Here is an 18,383-nt window from a genome sequence, read left to right on the forward strand (position 1 = left end):
ATTTACTGACATGAATTTTTTGAGAAATAGCAGTAGTTGTTTAACTTTGTGCTCTGTGGAAAACAGGTATATATTCATACTTGTTAAATTTTATTTTTATCTGCCTAGAAGAAAACCAAAAGATTTACCCAAACACCATGCCCAAAATTCAGAATACTCTATGTGTTTGCTGAAGTCTTGGAGCAGTTACAGAAAACTAAGAGAACCTAGGAAGGAGGAAAATAAAAAAGCATATGCAGTTGTTTATTTTAAATACTCCCCAAATTGGTGATTCTGACAGATTTTTCTTGTGAGCTGTTACCTCCTGTACATTTTAAAATATGAGGCTTAAAAACCTGATCTTTTGATGTACCTACTTATTCCTGTTTTGTCTTATCCTTTTGCTTTTATCCATATATTTTAACCCAGAACTTGTAGCGAAATTCAAGCTTTCAAAAAGGTTCACAAAATCAGCAATTTAGTGTATGGTTTGTCACTTTTATAACAGCTGTAAGATAAATAAATAATAAAATATTTACAGCACAAGGGCAGGCAGTTTTTGCGATAGCCCCTTTTCATGTAAGATTACAGCTAAAAAGAGGCGAAGTGCTCAGTTTCATAATTCACTGAAGTTTGACACTTTTAAAGTTTGTGTTATAACAGCACTTCATAGGCTATAGATGGGGCTGTTTCAAGTTCTGTTGTAAATCTGACTTTACAAGGCTCTAATGTTCTTTAGGCTAATAAAAATCACTCTAGGCTTGAATGTATGAAATAAAAAATTTGGTGGTTTTAATATATTTTAATGCTCAGGGTATTTTGTCATCTTAGATTTTTTTTCACCAAAATTGCATTGCTCTTGAATTTTGTAATAAATCTTAAAGCTTACCTTCATGTCTGAGGGGACAGGGGGAAGAAAGAAAAGGAAAAAAAGAATAAGGCATCCCAGATATAGAAGTCTTGTGTCTACACAGTAAAGTTTAAGGTATCAACATGAGCTTTTGGCACTGGAGAAAAGGGCATAAATATTGAGCATGAAATATAGTGTAATAATAAGTGATAACGTTTTCACATGGTTAAAGTATAAGCCTTCCATGAGCTACAGAGGATAAGCTGTAAGCCCCAGAAAGTTGGCTTTTCTGGAAGACTGCCCCTGTGCACTGCACATCTCTCCTTGTTTGAAATGCCTGGGTTTAAGCAGGAGAGGAAATTGTCTGACCTGAAATTTTGAGGTTTCACGTAGTTTTTGCATAGTGTTGTTTGAAGGATTCACCTGCTTGGCAACATACTATGAAAATGCAAACAATTTGGAAGCGTGATCTAAAATAATACATCTTGATTCTGTGTAAGCAGTGATGAGTTACAGGAGAATTTAGCCCTCAATCAGCGTGCTGCACTTTGCCATGTAGGTGATCATGGTTCAAGGCAGTGCAGGGCTGCCATAACGTTCCCAGAAACCTTGCTCCCTTCTCTTTGTGGTAGTGATGTGAGAACAGTGAAAACTTAGGCTCAGGAATACTGTATTAACATTTCCCTCAATCCCCATGCTACTTTGTAATTTATGCTAGTTGTGTTCAGTACTCAAGTAGTTGTTTCTGGCTACCTTGTCTAATCTGGAAAGAGTGGAATATCACATACAAGGGTGACACCAGCCCACCTGTGACCTGCAAGGCTTTCAATGGCCTTGTCAGCAGAAAGGAAATCCATTCAAGAGCAATAAACATAAGGGCAGGAGGGACTCTGGAGCAAAGACCTGCAAATTTCTCTCAGCTGTTCTCCTTCCCCTGAATCTGTGGGCTTGATCACGTTAGTTTACTGAGTGAAGTATAATAAGCTTTCAGAGGGTCAGGGCTTGGTGGCAGTAGCATGCTATCCTCCTTCACCAGGTTGTGTCCTAAGCATTGCTGTTCTGTGCCGTTTCCATGCACAGGTTGACTCTGCCCACCACATAAACTATGCCGTGCAGACCCACGGGAGCCCCAGCAGTCACAAACCCTGGCAGACAATGCGCATTTTGGACAAGGGCACACTGTTGTTTTGTCTCTAGTTCAGCCACTGGGAGGGACCCTGTGGGCTGGGCTGGGCTCATTTGGACTGACAATCAGGCTTGCATTGCGCAGGTGCACAAGAGACCTGCCAGGAGAAGAAGGGAAAATCAGCATAGAATAAAAGCAGCTCCAAAGGATAGCATGTCCTGTGACCTTTGTCCCTGATGAGGTGGCCAGCTGTCAGCTCCTCCCATCCACCTCCAACATGACCTTAAGTACAGTTTAAGACTGCTGGCTGTTTATCTAACGTCTTTTGTTGTTCTTTATACGCACTTGCAGAAACTTGTGTAAGGATTCAAACATGAGCATAAAAGTGTCTTTTCAGATTTTTAGGTATTGCCTTCATTCTGGCTATTTAAGAAGCTATAGTCCACAGCTTTCCTTACAGTTAGGCAAGAAAGTGACTTTTCTTTCCATTAAATGCTGTTGTTTCAAGGTAGGGAGGGAGGAATTGAAAACTAAGGGGACTTCTGAAACTAAGTCCCCTTTAGATATCCTCTGTGGTAAAAAAACAAAGGCTCTTTTATTAGTATAGTTCTTCATATAGCTAGACCTTCACTTCAGCACTTTTGTATGCTGCATTGTTTGTGTTTTCTAACTTGAGCTTAAAACTGCTAGGGCAGCTGGGGACTTCTTTTCCCTAGCTCTGGTATATGAGGAATTACTGGACCGGAAGAGAGGTTCCCCCAAGAAGGAAGACAGGGACAAGAACTTCAGGTGAGCACATCAGGACTCCTCCTAAAGGAAAGACATTAAGGTATGTTTGGTGGTGTGAATGCTTTATTTGCCTCAATTTGCATCCTTTGAATTCATATTGTACTGAAGTCATGCTCTATCAGGCAGGACAGTTCTTCAAGAGGCCAATGTTGTGAGCATGCATGACAACAAAGTCCTTTTATAATGATAGCACCTGGTTGGAGTATATCTGATTGTGTGTTAGACACATTAGACATAGGAAGTTTTGTTTTAGGAATTGTAAAATAATGTGCCTGCAGGCAGCTGTGCAGCTTTGGTGTGAGGAGGACTGTGGAGAATGGTTTCAGAGGTGTAATACAAAAAAAATGCTTGCTCATTTTAACCCTCTGTGCCCTCTTTAGTTTCATTTCAAAGTAAGCAAACTCTTAATGCAGTTTCTATTCCTAGGAGGGTTTAGTTACGGGGCAGAAGCACAGACAAGTTTGAACACAGATCAGTTGTTTGCTTTGGTTTTATGTTCACTGGTATCAGCAGTGCATGGTGACTTGGCAGCACAGCAAATCCTGTGATAAGAGTGAATGTGTGGGCAGTAGACTCTCCCCGTGTTTCAACTTGAAATCTTCTGGATGTCTTCTGCTGTTAATGGGTCTGAATGTAACTCGGGGGGTACGTTATTACATATGATGAGAAAGCATCTGAGTGATTATTCTTGAAAGGTGCTGTTCTTATTTGAAGGGAAAGGAGGGGAGTGGAAACTTCTCTGTGTCGGCATTGTGATGCAGAATGACTGCTTGTGGGTACCATCTCTGCTTGAGTTGTGAAGGCCACTGAGTAAAGCCGTGTTTAGGCACATACATTTTTAATGGCATGACCCTTTTGAGATGGCTTTGTGTACTTGTCTACTACCAGATTAGAAAACAGGAGTAGTCTTACTAAGCCTTTTGTCACATGTTTGTTGAGGTTGTAGAAGCACACAGCAAGGATTGCTTTTGCATTGTGTAGAAAGTGAATTCTTCCTTGGAGATCTGCTTATTTTTACTTTTGGGGGTGTGTGGATTTAACTAAAGAGCATGTGTTCACATAGTTGTGCCATTTAAATTAAAGTGGGGTGACTCAGTGTGTATTCAGTGCTGCAAGCCTACAGCGACTGCAACAGAACATTTTATTGTCTGAAGACAATGCTGATAATGGCAGTATTGAAACAGCGTTGTAATTTCACAAGACAATATTCTGTTCCCAGAACTGCAAAGTGACAAAGATATTTGCCATTGTCAGACAGGGGAACAGGAGCTGACCTGCAGTGCAAACAGTGCCCTCTGCTTCCGCTGGGCTGGGCTGGGCTGTGCTGGGGTGCCCTGCCCCTCTCTGCTCCTGCTTTCTGGGACCTGCTCCACAGTTTGTCACAGCAGCGAGCACCCTTGCAAAGCGAACGCTCCAGCAGTCGGCTGTGCTGAGAGCTGTTGTCACACAGCCACTTCCCAGAGTGATCCTACTCTAAGCTGCTTTCATCCAGCAGGTGAGCCATCCACCAGCATCCTGGCCAGCCAAAACGGCTGGGAGGGCATGTTCTGCTTCTGGCTGCCCCTCACCTATCACTGCTATAGTGTTTGGCCCCACCAGGTATGCAGTTGGCTGAAGGAGAATGCAGTATAGGTGTAGTCTTTTGTAGTTAATACATTGTGGATTCCATAGCATTCCAATAACTTATAAAACAGCGATTCAGAAGTGAAGTGTTTTACATTGATCATGTGTTTCTTTACCATGAGCTTTCATGGAGGGATTGTAGGATGAAAGCAATGTGGCTGTGGTGACTAGTGGAGGGCAGCTATGCCTGTCTTTGTAGCTGAGGTATAGCTTATAAGTGCAAATAAATTGTCACCAAGAAATTAATAAACATTACATGTATGTTATTAATCCTTAGCACTACCTCTTACTGTCTAAAAACAATACTAAGTTCCTTATCAAAACAGTTGTTAATAATGCTTGGATCCTGAACAGGTGCAATGGTGGGAGCTATATTGGTTTATTCTTTCACAGGAAATATTAAAAATAAAACATTTCCACCCTCCTAAGTACTCCTTTTCAGCGGGTTCCTGGTATCCTGCTGTAATAGTCACATTGAATAATGACAGTGTGGACAACATGATGAGAAAATGAACCAAAGAAGAGATTGTTGGCAGTGTGGAGACACTGGTTAGAAATCTCCCGAACTTTAAACCACATTTGTGGTATCATGGCTTACCTCCAGCGTGGACATCATCTGCAGTATGAAGCCATTTGGAGATTCCATGATGAGCACATTGACATTAACATTGCGAAGTTTGCTTCTATGCATGGGTAATTAGCAGGTAAAATAGCTGTGAATCCAGACTGAGATCTTGCTCTGAACATCTTTAAGATGCAAAGCCCCTGAGGTCTTGCTTCTTTAGTGACTTGCAGGAGCCATGTGGCAAAGTACCATGTTGTGGTTGTGCACTGATTTCATTTTGGAGTTGTGCTCATCTCTGAAAATGGATGTTTTTAAAATGTAGTTTGTGTTTGGTTGGGATACTGAAGAAAAAGATCTGATTTAAGGAAAACTGAATGGGGGGAGAGTGTTGCATGTTTTACAGTGCTGAGATTCCAGGCATCTTTGCTGTGAAAAATAAGCGTTTAATTGCCCAGTTTCTGTGTGGGTTTGCTGAGTTGCTTTAGTTTGTTTGTTCTCTGCCAGTTTGTAATAATGCTATTATTTGTTTTCACTAAACAGAAAAAAATTAATTCAGTGATCTCTGTTGCTCAGTGTCTGCTGGGAATACTGCTACTGAATTGTATCACTGCAAATATTTGTGTGTTCTTGCTTGTGCTGTCAGTAGAAACGTTAGGGAGAGCCAAACAGTTAGTCTAACTCAAGATTGCTTACATGTCCTCTATTTTCTTTTGATGAAATCATTGCACCGTTCTACCTCAGCGTGATCTTCCATGAGCTGCAAGGAGCAGATCACATCATTGTTATTGAACTGACTAGTTCAGTCAATGTGATATGCACCACAGAACTTTATGGGGTACCCTCAGCAATTTCCCTCCCTAGTATATGTTTTGTGGCATGAGAACATCTCCTTTGTTTCTAAATAGCAATATTTGTTATTCCCATCACTTGGTTCTGTCTCCTCTGTGTGCCCCTGCATACCTGTGTCTCAAGTACAGTGTATTTGGGGCCCGTGTGCAGTATTACAGCATGCCAGCCAGGCTTGCATAGAATGGCACAGCCCATCAGCCCTTGTTTAGCCCCTACTGACAGTTAAATGCTGGCATTAGCAGCTTTTTGACCTTCTCATCCCTTTCTCGAACTGATTCTGTAATGCTGTATACACAAAGGAGTCCTGCACAGCACTGCCTCTTAACTCACTGTCTTGATGAATATGTTAGAGATGCCTGCTGCTAAAAAGGAGAGATCATGCTTTTCTTTGTCTAGGCGGTTCTTGTTCTCCTCCTTGTGTTTTCTTGATTTCCTCAAGTCCTCCTGTTTTGTGTGCTGTTGACAAGTAAATCACTGAGAGATGCAAAAAGCAGAAAAGCAGAGGAAATGCCTGGTACATACTGAGAAGCAAATATCTCAGTCTTTCAAGAATGGAAAAAAAGGAGAGATAGAAAGAGGTCAATATATATGGTGATGAATTTAAACATGTACTTATTTATTACTCTGCCTTCCATGTCTGGATCATCTGCTGCTGAAGATAGTGTGAGGCAAAGAGACACTGTCTTTTGGCACCATTGAAACAGAGGTAGCAAGATGAGATCAGAAAATCATACAGGTTGGAGGGGACTTCCAGAGGTGACCTGCTGACCGGACTGGGTCCCATGTGATCGGGTTATTCAGGGCCACGTGCAGGACAGTTTGAGGATCTCCAAGGATGAAGGTCCAGCAGACCCTCTGGGCTCCTGTTTCACTGTTCACCTCCCTGACAATAAAAAGACTTTTCTCTGTATAAGCCTGAATATCCTATGTTGCAACTCTGGCCTATGGCTCCCCTCCCTCTCTGTGTACCTTTGCAGACAGTCTATGTTCCCTCCTGTCAGGCAGTAGCAGACAGTGGGTAGGTCTCCCTGTTGCTTTCTCTTTTCAGGGTTGAAAAACACAGTGTTCTCACCCTCTCCTCCTCTGCTCCAGCCCTACAGCTGGTTCTGGTGGGTCAACATGAGTCTGGCACTGGGCAGCCTGTAGCGCTCCAGGCAGCGTGTCTGCAGGAATAACTCTTTCCTGTTCTGCATCCTCAATAGACCCCTGAGACTGGTTCCTCTTTTCATGTCAACTGATCTTAAACTCTCCCTTTTTCAACCTTTTTGTGCCACATCTCCAAGAAAGTAACATTTTCCGACACTTGCATGTAGTATGATGTCACACCAAAATCTATGTATGGTAATGGGAAAAAAAAACAACAAATAACTGTTAATTCTTAACTTTGTTACTTTCATCTTTTGTGCTGTTCATTTTTACAACTGTCCCCATGTAGCAAGTCTTGATCTGACTTTTTTCTTGAAGAACTTAAAATATGTTGTCTGGAGTAAAATTAAATATTTTGCAGTCAAATGCAAATATCCAACCCAAAAAGGTGAATGCTACTCCAGGTCAAGGTTCTATGTGTAAATCATATTCTGTTAGCAATTGAAGTGGAAAAATGGCTCTTTTTTTTAAATAGTTTTTTTCTGCTGCTTCCCTATTTTTTAATAATAAGTTTCCCCTGGTATTTCAAGAGCCTGTATACAGATATTGTATGCTCTTACAGCAAATCCAAACACAGTTTAGCAGGGCAAAGCACAGTTGGAGACTGGCTCAGTGCCCAGAGCCTGCTTTTAACCTCTGCAAAGGCCCTTCTCTTTCTCAGCAATGCTGAGTGTGGTATAGATATTTCACATTTTCTTGCAGGAGAGAAAAAAGAAAATCTCAGGATAGAATTTCTGAATTTTAGTGAATCAGATGTAACAAGTGCTGGCCTGAAAGAAGACATCAGATTATAAAGATCCTAAGAAACAGGATAAGGCATACTGTAAACATCCAGGTTAATGAGCAGAGAGCTATGGCACTTGATGAATTCTCATGTAATTTTTGAAGATATCCATTATCTCCCAGCTGAAAATTCACACACAGTTTTTCTGTGTAGATATTCTAAAAGCATTATGGTTTTCAGAATATGGGGTGTGAAACAGTAGTTTTTTAACTCTTTTTTTATGTGCTGACCATTGAATATTGTCTAATGTATGTAGGAATTTTGTGTGGCTGATTTAGACTTTGGACAGTACAGGTATATTTGAGAATTCCTGTGGGGTAATCCACACACTCATCAAGGAACTATTGACTGTAAGTTAAAGCAAGTAGTATGTCAAGAGATTGACTGCTTGGTTTTATGTTGTTGTTTCTCACTGACTGAAGAAATTGGATGTGTCTCTCCATCCATAAAGTAAAGTAATCCCAATACAATATTGAACCACTCTTGAAAAGCTGTTGCTCATAGCATGATGCTCCTTGTGGAACTTGACATAACGTGCATCCCTTTACAAGGTGCACGCATAAAATATTAGAAAGGTGGAGTTTGTGACCTAGTTAGAAGTTATGTGCATGATCTCTTCTCCTTGGCTGAACTGAGGAAACAACTAGAGTGAGAGATATCTTTATATACAACAAACCTTGTCTTAATTTTTGGTTTGCTTTCTTTTAATGAAAGGGTTATTTATGAGTGTGTGCTCTTTTGATTTGGGGCTGAACATAAAATAGCAAGACATCAGAAATCTTAGTATGCACAGTGAAATTTAATTAGGTAACAGCATAAAAATCAAAGATTCTTTTGTAGAAAGGAAGCAAGAATCCCCTTTTGGTACTAGAAGCGCGTATGTAGCTAAGTCCTATTTTCATCTCCTCCTCTTCACCGAGAGGTGTTAGTAATAGGCACGTATGATCTACTGCCAGGGGTGATGGGTCAGGGATATGAGGAGGAATGGACTGCATTCCTTCATCTTGCATGGTGCCTTCTTCATATAGCAAAGGTGCATGAAGTCTAATTTTTTAAAAGGCACTCTTTAACTTTGTACATTCCAGTTTGAATTGCTAAATTTGGTCTTCACAGACACCAAATCTCAGTTTGACTTCTGGGTGCTAAATAGCTCTCGAAAGTATGCACAGAATCTCTGAATTCAGGCTTAATTAACCATTCCCATGAAAAATTGAAGCCTAACTTTTTCAATACCTAAATTCATCTTTCTTTTTTTGGTAAAAATTTTGCAAAAGTATATCTGTTTATAAAAATGTTTTTGTATATATTAACATATATGGTAACTGTTGGGAAAGGTAATAAGCATCAGATGTGCTCCAGTTTAACTGCTCCAACTTAAGTTGTTTATTTCAAAAATTGCTTTTCTTTTGTGGTATATTAGGCAAAGATAAATACAATTACATGTGTTCAAACATCTGTTCAATGGTAACTCTCAGAATGAGAGGTTACGTGCAAATTTTTGTGACTCGTAATAATTGCGAGACTCAAAAAAAAACCCCAAAAACCAACACACAACAACAACAAAAAACAAACAAAAAAACAAACAAACAAACAAAAAAAACCAAAAAAAAAAAAGAAAAACCCACAAAAAAGCACAGCTATGCAAATGGAGAAGTAGAGGATTCCATTGTGGGAAACACCAGATACACATTTTGAGAGAGATAAGACACTGACACATCCAGATGTGAGTATTTCATATAAAGCATCAAACCTTTTAAGTCACCTTATGCTGGCAGTACCAAAGCCAGCAAAATTTTCCTGTGTTTCATGCAGGCAAATGTCAGTGATGAATTGAATTTTATTAACTTAAACGTTTTCTGTTTCTCTTCTGTGGCTGCGTAACTGTCTTGGGTTTTGTTTTGTATTGTTTTTCTCATCTATTATATTGGGTTTTTGGTTTTGTTTTCAAAAAAGCAGTGAGATTCATATTTTTATGAAGAAAGAGATGCTTGGGAGGTACTTAACATAATTTTTGTTTTCAGTTATGGCAAACATGTTGTAAGTAACCTATTCTATGTTGTGCAACTTGTGGTTCCAACCTCCTGCTGTATTACATGCACTGTGTACTCCTCAGCAGAGCACAAGCAGCAACTTCGAGCTTCTCCTCTCATTTAGAGGTTGGCCAGCTTGGGCACACGGCATTCCTCTCTGTGTGTCTGCACATGTCAGTGTGTGGTCTCCTAATTAAGATTTGTTGTCATCCAGATAGTTCAAATAAAGTTTCATGTGTGGTTGTCACTTTTCCTGTTGTAGTATTTCTATGATTTTAATGTTCCAAGGACAAGACTTCTCTGAACATGCATGAAGGCAAAAAGCAGACCAGCCGTGGAAAGTATATTTAGGTATAAATATTTTAGCATTTCATATGGAGGACAGACTGCAAGATGCTTTTAGTTGGCATGATGTTGTCTTCCTGAGAATTGTTTTATAATAATTTTGTTCCATTTTTCTTTTGTTTCAGTTTCCATTATCAAGGGGAAAGAGTCTTCGCTTTAATTATTCTTCATTAAGATTCATATCTCTGAGTTTAAACTGAGATAAGCTTTGGCAATTCTCAGGTTGTGAATATCTAAAGAGAAGTGAGGTTCTGGCTCAGGAAGCAAACTCCCTGTTTTCCAGCAAGTAAAAAAAGGAAGAATCAACTATGCTCCCTAAATCCTCACCATGGTGCCTGTGTGCTTACCCCAGGCACAGGGCACACCGTGCATCTGAGTTAAGAGATGCTTAAGAAGATATGTCTTTGACAATGCCTTTGAGAATTTGTTATGAGATATGTCCCTCTGCTGATAGTATCCAGGAGGGATAGATATCTCTTTCATTCATTAGATGTATCTCAAAGAAGTCCAGATGTTAGACTGGCCTCATTCTCCATTTTAAAATCCCCACTGGAATCTTGCTTACGTGGGCAAACACATTGGTCATACCTTCCTCTCAGATTTTGAAATTTTGAATATGCAGTGTCAGTCACAAGACTCAGAGGTTTGGTTTTCTTGTAGCATGGTGCTTTTTGTTGTAAGGATATTGTGATGACAAGGGACCAGCTAAAGGGACTACTGGTCTGTAGCTATGCATGTTCCACTTGCATTTCAATGACTCTTAGTTCTAAAGGTCTCAACCCCGATATTAACATATTACTTAATGAGTCTTCTAAATGTGTCATGTTACTAGAATCTTCTGGCATCACAGATGGAAGGAGAACTGTCCTGACAGCACCCAGTCTGCATGTGGATATCCTCAAGTCAGTCAGTCTTGAAAAGGAGTCGTCACTCCTTCCTGAACAATTTGCATATCCTTTTGCTTGCCAAATTTTAAAAAAAAATACATATCTGAGAATGGTAGAAATGTTTAGAATTTATCTAGCTACAAACCTAATTTTAAGATCCTCAAATCTCATAGTGGTTTTTAAAGTTTTTCACTTGACCTTGATTTCACCAGCAGATAAAGAGAGACTGTTGAAATTAGGATAATGAGCCACTGCAGTATGCCATCTGCCCAGCCATTGTGGAGTGTTTTTCTAGGCATTCCAGAAAGATTTTTTTGGAGAGAAATTTGAATGAGTGTGGGATTTTGTAGAGAAAAAAAGCTAAAGAGAAATGTCAGTTCAGAGGAGAATGTGGTAGTTCACACCCATATAATTGGTTAATTTGAAAAATATTGAAGAAGTTAATATTTTTTTTTAGTATATGTCTAGTCCTGAGTTTCTTACCTTGGTTTGGGTACTTCCTGTTCTGGTGCTAGGTATTTTCTGCCCTTACAGAGGAGATTAAAGCTTCTAGCTGAAGCTCAGGTAGTAAACTTGCTCAGCGTCATGAATTTTTGTAATTTTGAGAAGTCTGACATCAACTGTCCTTGTGCTGGTTTAGATCTCAGATGGTTGAAAAGGTAAGGACAGTTGCTTTAATTATTCATTCTGAGGCCAGAATTCAACTATATTCCATTCACCTGTCTAGCCTGTCTAGTAGGAGCCAGTGACCAATCAGTTCTTTGTACAGATCTTATCTACCAGGTCTTTGGCACTATATCAGCATATCTTTTGTTGATTTTTAGGAGGAGCACTGTGGGAACACTTATTGTTCCTAAAAGAAAGTACTGTGGAGGCCAGTCTTTCCTGTAGAAGTGAGGCAGGTTGGATGGAGCTCTGAGTAACCTGGTCTAGTAGAAGGTGTCCCTGTCCATGGTACAATGGTTGGAACTAGAGAACTTAAGGGTCCCTTGCAACCCAAACTGTTCTATGTTTCTATGACATGAATCTGCTGGTGCTGGTCCTGTTAAGTTATTTAAATGGAAAAAAAGATCTAAGAAAGAGTGGCAATGAGAAATAAGTGGAATGGTAACTGTGCACAGTTGTCAGTGCACACCATGGCAGCCATGCTGATAGGGGTGCTTCACTGTACCCTGCCTGCAGGAAGCAGGTCTGTCCATTACCAAAAAGAAACACAGCTCTCAGTGGTCATATGTGCTAGCAAACATTTTCAAACTCTACTCTGCATACAGTATAAAACTGTATGGCAACATTCCTTGCTGTATTTTCAGCTGAACCATACATCTACAGGAGAAACGAAATCTTGGACCCCCAGAAAGAAGTCCACGAAAGAATTAAAAAGCACCAAAAACTCAACTATATTAGTTGTCAGACATAAGGTCTGTTGCCTTCTTGGAGGCCAGGCATTTGGTAGAGGTTTATCCCAACCAGGTTGGTTCCTCCAGTGCATGGCTGGCCACATATTGTACTGCAAATTCCACATAAGGAGTGGGACAAGCAAAGCCTGTTTATTTATCATCTTCCTTTGTCTTTTCTTGGAGAAAAACAAACGTGTGTAACTTGGTGGTGGCCTTTCTGGGTTGCTCTGTGTTAGGACTGGGCCATACAGGTAGATAGCTGGGGGAGTCAGGGGTCTGGCATGGTGCTTGCAAAAGGGACAAGGTTTTCTAAAGACATTAGAATTATACTCACATGAGTAATTAGAACTTGAGAAATATTTATATGACACCTCTTACACTAAACAGTATATTAAATTGGGAAAGGAGGATTTGGTGCCTTTAGTTATGCTGATAAGTTCTTCCACTGAAATTTTTGCTACATTCTTTGTTTTCTCTACTTTTTCTTGCAGTTGCATGTTTATGTTTAAAAATAGTCACTGTAATATATTTGGTCCCTCTCAACTGTGTTAAGTGTTGGGTTGATTAGGAAGTTTCTCTGAAATGTGTTGCTAAAGGTCACTATCTTGGACTGATAAAGTGCTGCTGGAGATTTATTACCAGAACAGTTCATCCAATTGAAACAGTGCAATTAATATATGGTTCTGCCTTGGGCTATTCATCCTGCAGCTACAAAATCCAGTGCTGCCTGTGGAAGGATTTTCTCTCCTGTTGGTGGAGACATGAGTCCTCACAGAGGGTTGTCCACAGTGGTGCTTCATGGTTCCATGTACAAGATGCATAATCCCAGGAATATTGTGCTGACATGTTGAAGAACTTTCGTAGTACTTGATCTGACCCCACATTACTCTATAAGCCATTAACAGTGTTGTCAGTGCACACTCCTTTTGCAGGTGCTAAATGGCATTGTTGGTTTTTTGTTCCATAGCATGAATGTTGAAACCAGTCATGCACTGAAAAGCTCTGCAGAACGTTAATCTGTTTGAGTTTTGTGTGTATATCTTCTTTAGTCATTTCTGTCCTGGGTCCTGGTACAAGTTCAGTGAAGTCCATGTAGTGTGTCCCTTCCTGGTGATTTCACAGTTTAATGGATACTCTCTCAGGAAATCTTTGAGACCTGAAGCAGTATGTTTACTGTGGAACCGGAGGATTGTGGCAACCCGCTGTACAAGAGCTACTCCAGGATTAATACTTTCACTTTTGTTACTATGACCTCTTTCTAACACTTAGAAGATGCAATAGGCTATACATTTTTAGCATAGTATACACTGTATAGTGTTCACTATACAATAACTATTTGTTAGTCATATGCTGACAGTCATATCATAAATCTGTCTATTTGAATTACTAGTGTTGGAGTAAACCACATGTATGTGAGTTTTTATGTCTGTATACTTGTATCAGTAAAAAAATAAAACTGCATACTTGTTGGTATGGGAAGTAGTGAACTTTCTGGTGCGTGCCCTTATGTGTTGTCTGTGTTCTGGAGTTCTCTTAAAAACCATTGTGCTGGTGAGTCTTCCTCAGCTTGGCATTTCTGCCCTTCTGCTGACTGTCACCAGCCTCACAGCAGAGGGGAAAACTGCTTCTTCCCTCACTCCATCACTGCCTTTTTGCGCATAAAAAGATGTGTAGAAAGGCTGCATTCTGCAGCAGAGCTGTTTTCCTCCCAAGTGAATATACTGACTTATTTTTACAACTATTTTTAGCAGGTGACACAAAATACAAATGTTTGGATTTTTTTTTTCTGTGTGTATTTTAATATCTTGTTTAAATCCTCAAAAAGGAGCTAATAATTTTGGAGAGAAAAAGAAGGTATTGCATATGAAATGAAAGATATATTGATTGACTGGCAAGGAGTACGATACTGCTATAGTTTAAAAAAGCATTGTCTAAAATAAGTGCTTTAGGAAAGGGGAAGAGGGCTAAGAAAAAAAGAAAGCAAAATTTATACTTTTTCTGTAGTTTTGTGCCACCAGTTGAACACTATGGTTCTCCCATTAATACAATGATCACTTAAAATAGATGGTCCCGTGCAGGGCTAAGGGTTGGACTTCATGATCTTCATTGATCCTTCCAACTCAGCTGATTCTGTAATTCTCTGAAAAGTGAATAAGCAATTCCTAGTAGACCTATAAAAACTAAATAGTAGGTCATTAGTCGTCATTAGTTTGGAATATATCCTGTCGCCTCTCCCAGCAGGCAGGTGTGGAAGGTTTTTTAAGCACACAAATATTTTGCTCTTTGACCTTAACTCTGAATATGGAAAAACAGATCATCACTGTAGATTCCATATTTTGATGTCAAAATCAACTAGCAGCTACCCTGAAATAACACTAACATTTACGTGTTAATGTTTTCTCTCCAGTACTTGCAAAGTAGCTGACACTGATTCCATGCCCTACCAAAGCTGTGTCATAAAAATAGTGGTGGGTTTTTTTCTTTACAGTATTTTCTCTCTTCTTCATTTGAAAATAGTGAAAAACAAAACAAAATGATTGTTTATCTGTAGCAAGAACTTAAAATGCAGAATTTCATGTTGTCCTTCATAAGTGAATTAAAAATTGCATTTAGACATTTGGCCCTTTTTACATTTATACATTGATCCACAGCATGGATGCAATTTATCTTGTACCTCAGATGCTGTCGTATGTGAGCTTGTGTTCTGAGATTTCCCAAATGACTTTTTAATTAGTTGTTGTTATTACACAGCTCATAGATTTTTTTTCCAGTGCACAACCATGTTGATTTCATCACTTATCTCATCTTTCACGTGAAATAATCCTGATTGCTGTTGTGGCTGCCTTGCACTTCTTACCCTCACTTCTGCTGACATGGACCAACCTTAGTGTGTGTTTTCCATAACCATCAACATCACAGCAACACAGACCTGTACACAGCTTCAGTGTTACTGTTATGTTGTGTTCTGTTTTTTTTAAGACCTTTTTTCATATTTTGTTTTCTTGTCTTTTTTTCAGAACCCCCTGGAACATTACATTCCCCTGTTAAGAACTTGGACAAGAGTTTGGCATTCCGCTTTTGCAGGTACCTTTTTGAATTAAAATGGGCACTTTTTCCCAGGGGTTGATAAAAGGAGGGCAAATCCAGAAGGACTTTACCATGTCTTCTTCTGCTGTCTGGGGAGCTGCAAATATATAGCTCAGTACTGTTTCAGAAGGATTGAAGCTTGCTCTTGCTGGCCTCAGTCACACGGCAACTTATGTGTCAATGTTGCAGAATCCTTTTTGGAAGTACTTCAGTAGTTCCAGGCTTTTTCTCACCCTCTGTTCCCAACCTGTACTTTAGTTACAGCCATACCATTCAGTAGGTTGTGTTAGGTTTTTACAATGGAAACCTCCAGTGTAATTGAACACTTCTAGCCTTAGTCCTCCAGAGCTGTTATTTATTCTTGTTATTTATCTGAATCCTTTTTGGAAGTATTCCAGTAGTTCCAGGCTTTTTCTCATCCCATATTCCCAACCTGTAATTTGGTTACAATTTTTCATTCAGTAGATTGCATTAGCTTTTTGTATAGGAGACCTTCACTGCAAGCGAGCACTTGTAGCCTTAGTGCTTCAGAACTTTTTGTTATTTATTTGGTTATTGCTACTACATTCAAAACATGGAATCCCAGAGAATCACAGAATGGGTAAGGTTGGAAGGAACCACGATGGGCCTTTAGAGAATCTGTGCTGACTAGTCCTGATGACCTTCTTGTCATCCATGTGGATAGAGATGGCCTCCAGAATGAGGCACTTCATCACCTTTCCAGGGATGAAGGTGAGGCTGACTGGCTTCCTCTCTCCTGGCCTTTTTGAAGGCTGGATTGCTTTCTTCCGGTCCTCAGGTAGAAGTCCATCCAGAACATGCTGAGCTTGATCTCAAAGTCTGAGCAGGAGATGAGCATTACAGCTTAAAATCTTATTCATCGCTAAAGCTCCTAAAGAAAAGGGGGAAATCCAGTATCTCATCCAGTGGAAAGAGTAGCTTCATCCTTGGTAAATACAAGGAAACCAGCTGAAACCCAGAAGGGCAGGAGGTGATGCCAGCTGTACATGTAGCACATTGTACCAATGGTTGTACAATTCTTGAAAGACCAATAGGACACTTCTAATATTTCACTGTAGCAAAGAGAAAAATCAGTAATCAATGTCTTATGTGTCATGTGTCAAATCACCAACACACTTCACTAATATTTAGTTTTAATTCCACTCAGTAGAAAGCATTTCATGTTCATCTGTTTCCAATCACCATATTTGGCTCGAGAACATAAATTTGCATCGTGTGGGGTCTTAAATTAATAATTATCACTGCTGTTTTATTTAAAGACAAAAATAAGTCTGAGAGTACACATGGCTAATTTAAGGGTAAAAATCTGTACCCAGAATGTAGAAATCATCTCAGAAGCCATTTCTGTCAGCTGAGAAAATTAGGAACTTGAAATTCCAGATATGTTGTAGTGCAAAATTAAAGGCAGCAAAACCATTTTAGCTGTGCCAAGGGCTGACATGAGGAACATTCAAAGCCTGGTAAGCGATTTGTGTTACGTTTTGTGATCACAAGTTAACCTATACTAATTTTATAGTCACATTTCATATTTTTACCTTCCTGATGCCATTCTGTATAGGATTTATTTCTGCCATCCTAGAAATGGGATTCAGTGTTTTGCATTCATACAGATGCTGCAGGAGGTCTGTAGTTTTGTTGGAAATATATTGCTCAGTTTGCCAACAGAAAAGATTGGATTTGTGATTTATGACGAAAGCAGCATTCAGTCCTGGCTGCAGTGACACAGCCCTTTTTATTAGCTTTTAAAGAATGTCTCGGAACCAGTCCAGATCAGTGATGAGCTGGTGCTAGTGAGTGAGGGACATCTTCAATGGAGGGACGTGGCTCCCCAGCAGTGATGGGGATAGTGTGCTGGCAGGGCAGCTGGACAGGAGAGGTTGCCTTTATGCAGCAGGCATGAGCAGATGAAAAAAGAGAGATCAGGTGTCCTCACTTGAGGCTTGGCACCTTGGTTGCTGCATCATATTATTTTTATGGCTTAGGCAGCTTAACCCTGAGATGAGATACTCTAGTTCAGTTAACTACTTAAAAAGTTTGCTGATACTCATCTCTCAAGAAGTTAAAGCAGTAGCTATAAGTTTGGGATATCTCTATCCAATTTCTAGGTTTGGAATAAATTTCCTTTGTTACTTTGGGCAGTCCTACTCAGTCGTGTGTTTAATTTTCAGTTTGGAGATTTATCTTCATTTACAAAGAGGGGAGATCTGTTAATGTGGCTGTGTATCACAAATCTTAGAGGAGAATGGATATATAGCAATGATGGAGTAGTCTGATACTAGAAGGGAGGGTAGGAATGGAGGAATAGTTAAAACAGTTTTTTTAAGCAGTAGTCTATGGCACTTGTGAGAACACGGTCAAGAGCATCTCTAGTTCAGGACTCCCCAGGGACAAGCCAATTGTGTATCTCATCATGCAATCAGCACATAAAGGGAGCTGAAGCATTGCCAAAAAGAACTGGATTTACCGAGTTTGCTGGATTTACTCCACTATTCATTTTCTTCTTGAAAGTGCACAGGGCTCTGAGGTGGGTATCCTTCTGTGATCTCCTCCTGCCAACCACCCCACTACCAGCTCCTTCGCCACCAGCCTTCTAGGCTCAGTGGACAGCCTGCCCCAGGCATGGGGGCTGCAGCAGAGAGATGTATCTCTTTGCTGCAACCCTAAAGTGGTCTGGGTTAGCAAGAGCTTTGCTTCAGGAGGATCTTCATGCCAGCTTTGTTCCTCCTGCAGGTGATATGAGCTGTGAGAGAGGAGAGGAGGAAGAGCCCTTGAGGTGTCTCTTCCACTTTCCTATAATCCCTCTCTGTCCTTGTAATCTACTCCTTCTTGCCAACCCACTGTTTGGTGCTCCTTTCTCTATTCTCAACACCTTTTCCTCTCTGATCTTTCCCTGGTGATTGCATTT

The 18,383-nt window shown here is 40.0% G+C and overlaps 1 protein-coding gene across 10 annotated transcripts in view; it reads left to right on the top strand.

The window, feature by feature from the left end:
- Window positions 1-18,383, top strand: part of FAM110B (family with sequence similarity 110 member B) — a 113,332-nt gene that overhangs the window by 80,244 nt on the left and 14,705 nt on the right. For 7 of the 10 annotated variants that reach the window (XM_051772045.1, XM_051772023.1, XM_051772010.1 and 4 more), the window contains one exon: window positions 15,388-15,454. The exons of 1 other annotated variant lie outside the window; for it this stretch is intronic. The gene's annotated coding sequence lies outside the window, so the exon portion shown is untranslated. Of the gene's footprint in view, window positions 1-12,014; window positions 12,163-12,194; window positions 12,392-15,387; window positions 15,455-18,383 lie in introns of those variants that run through there. 2 more of the 10 variants (XM_051772053.1, XM_051772065.1) reach the window with 2 other exon arrangements.

This window comes from Manacus candei, unplaced genomic scaffold (assembly GCF_025592945.1).
Source record: "Manacus candei isolate 608988 ecotype Guabito, Panama unplaced genomic scaffold, ASM2559294v1 h1tg000008l, whole genome shotgun sequence".
Classification (NCBI taxonomy): domain Eukaryota; kingdom Metazoa; phylum Chordata; class Aves; order Passeriformes; family Pipridae; genus Manacus; species Manacus candei.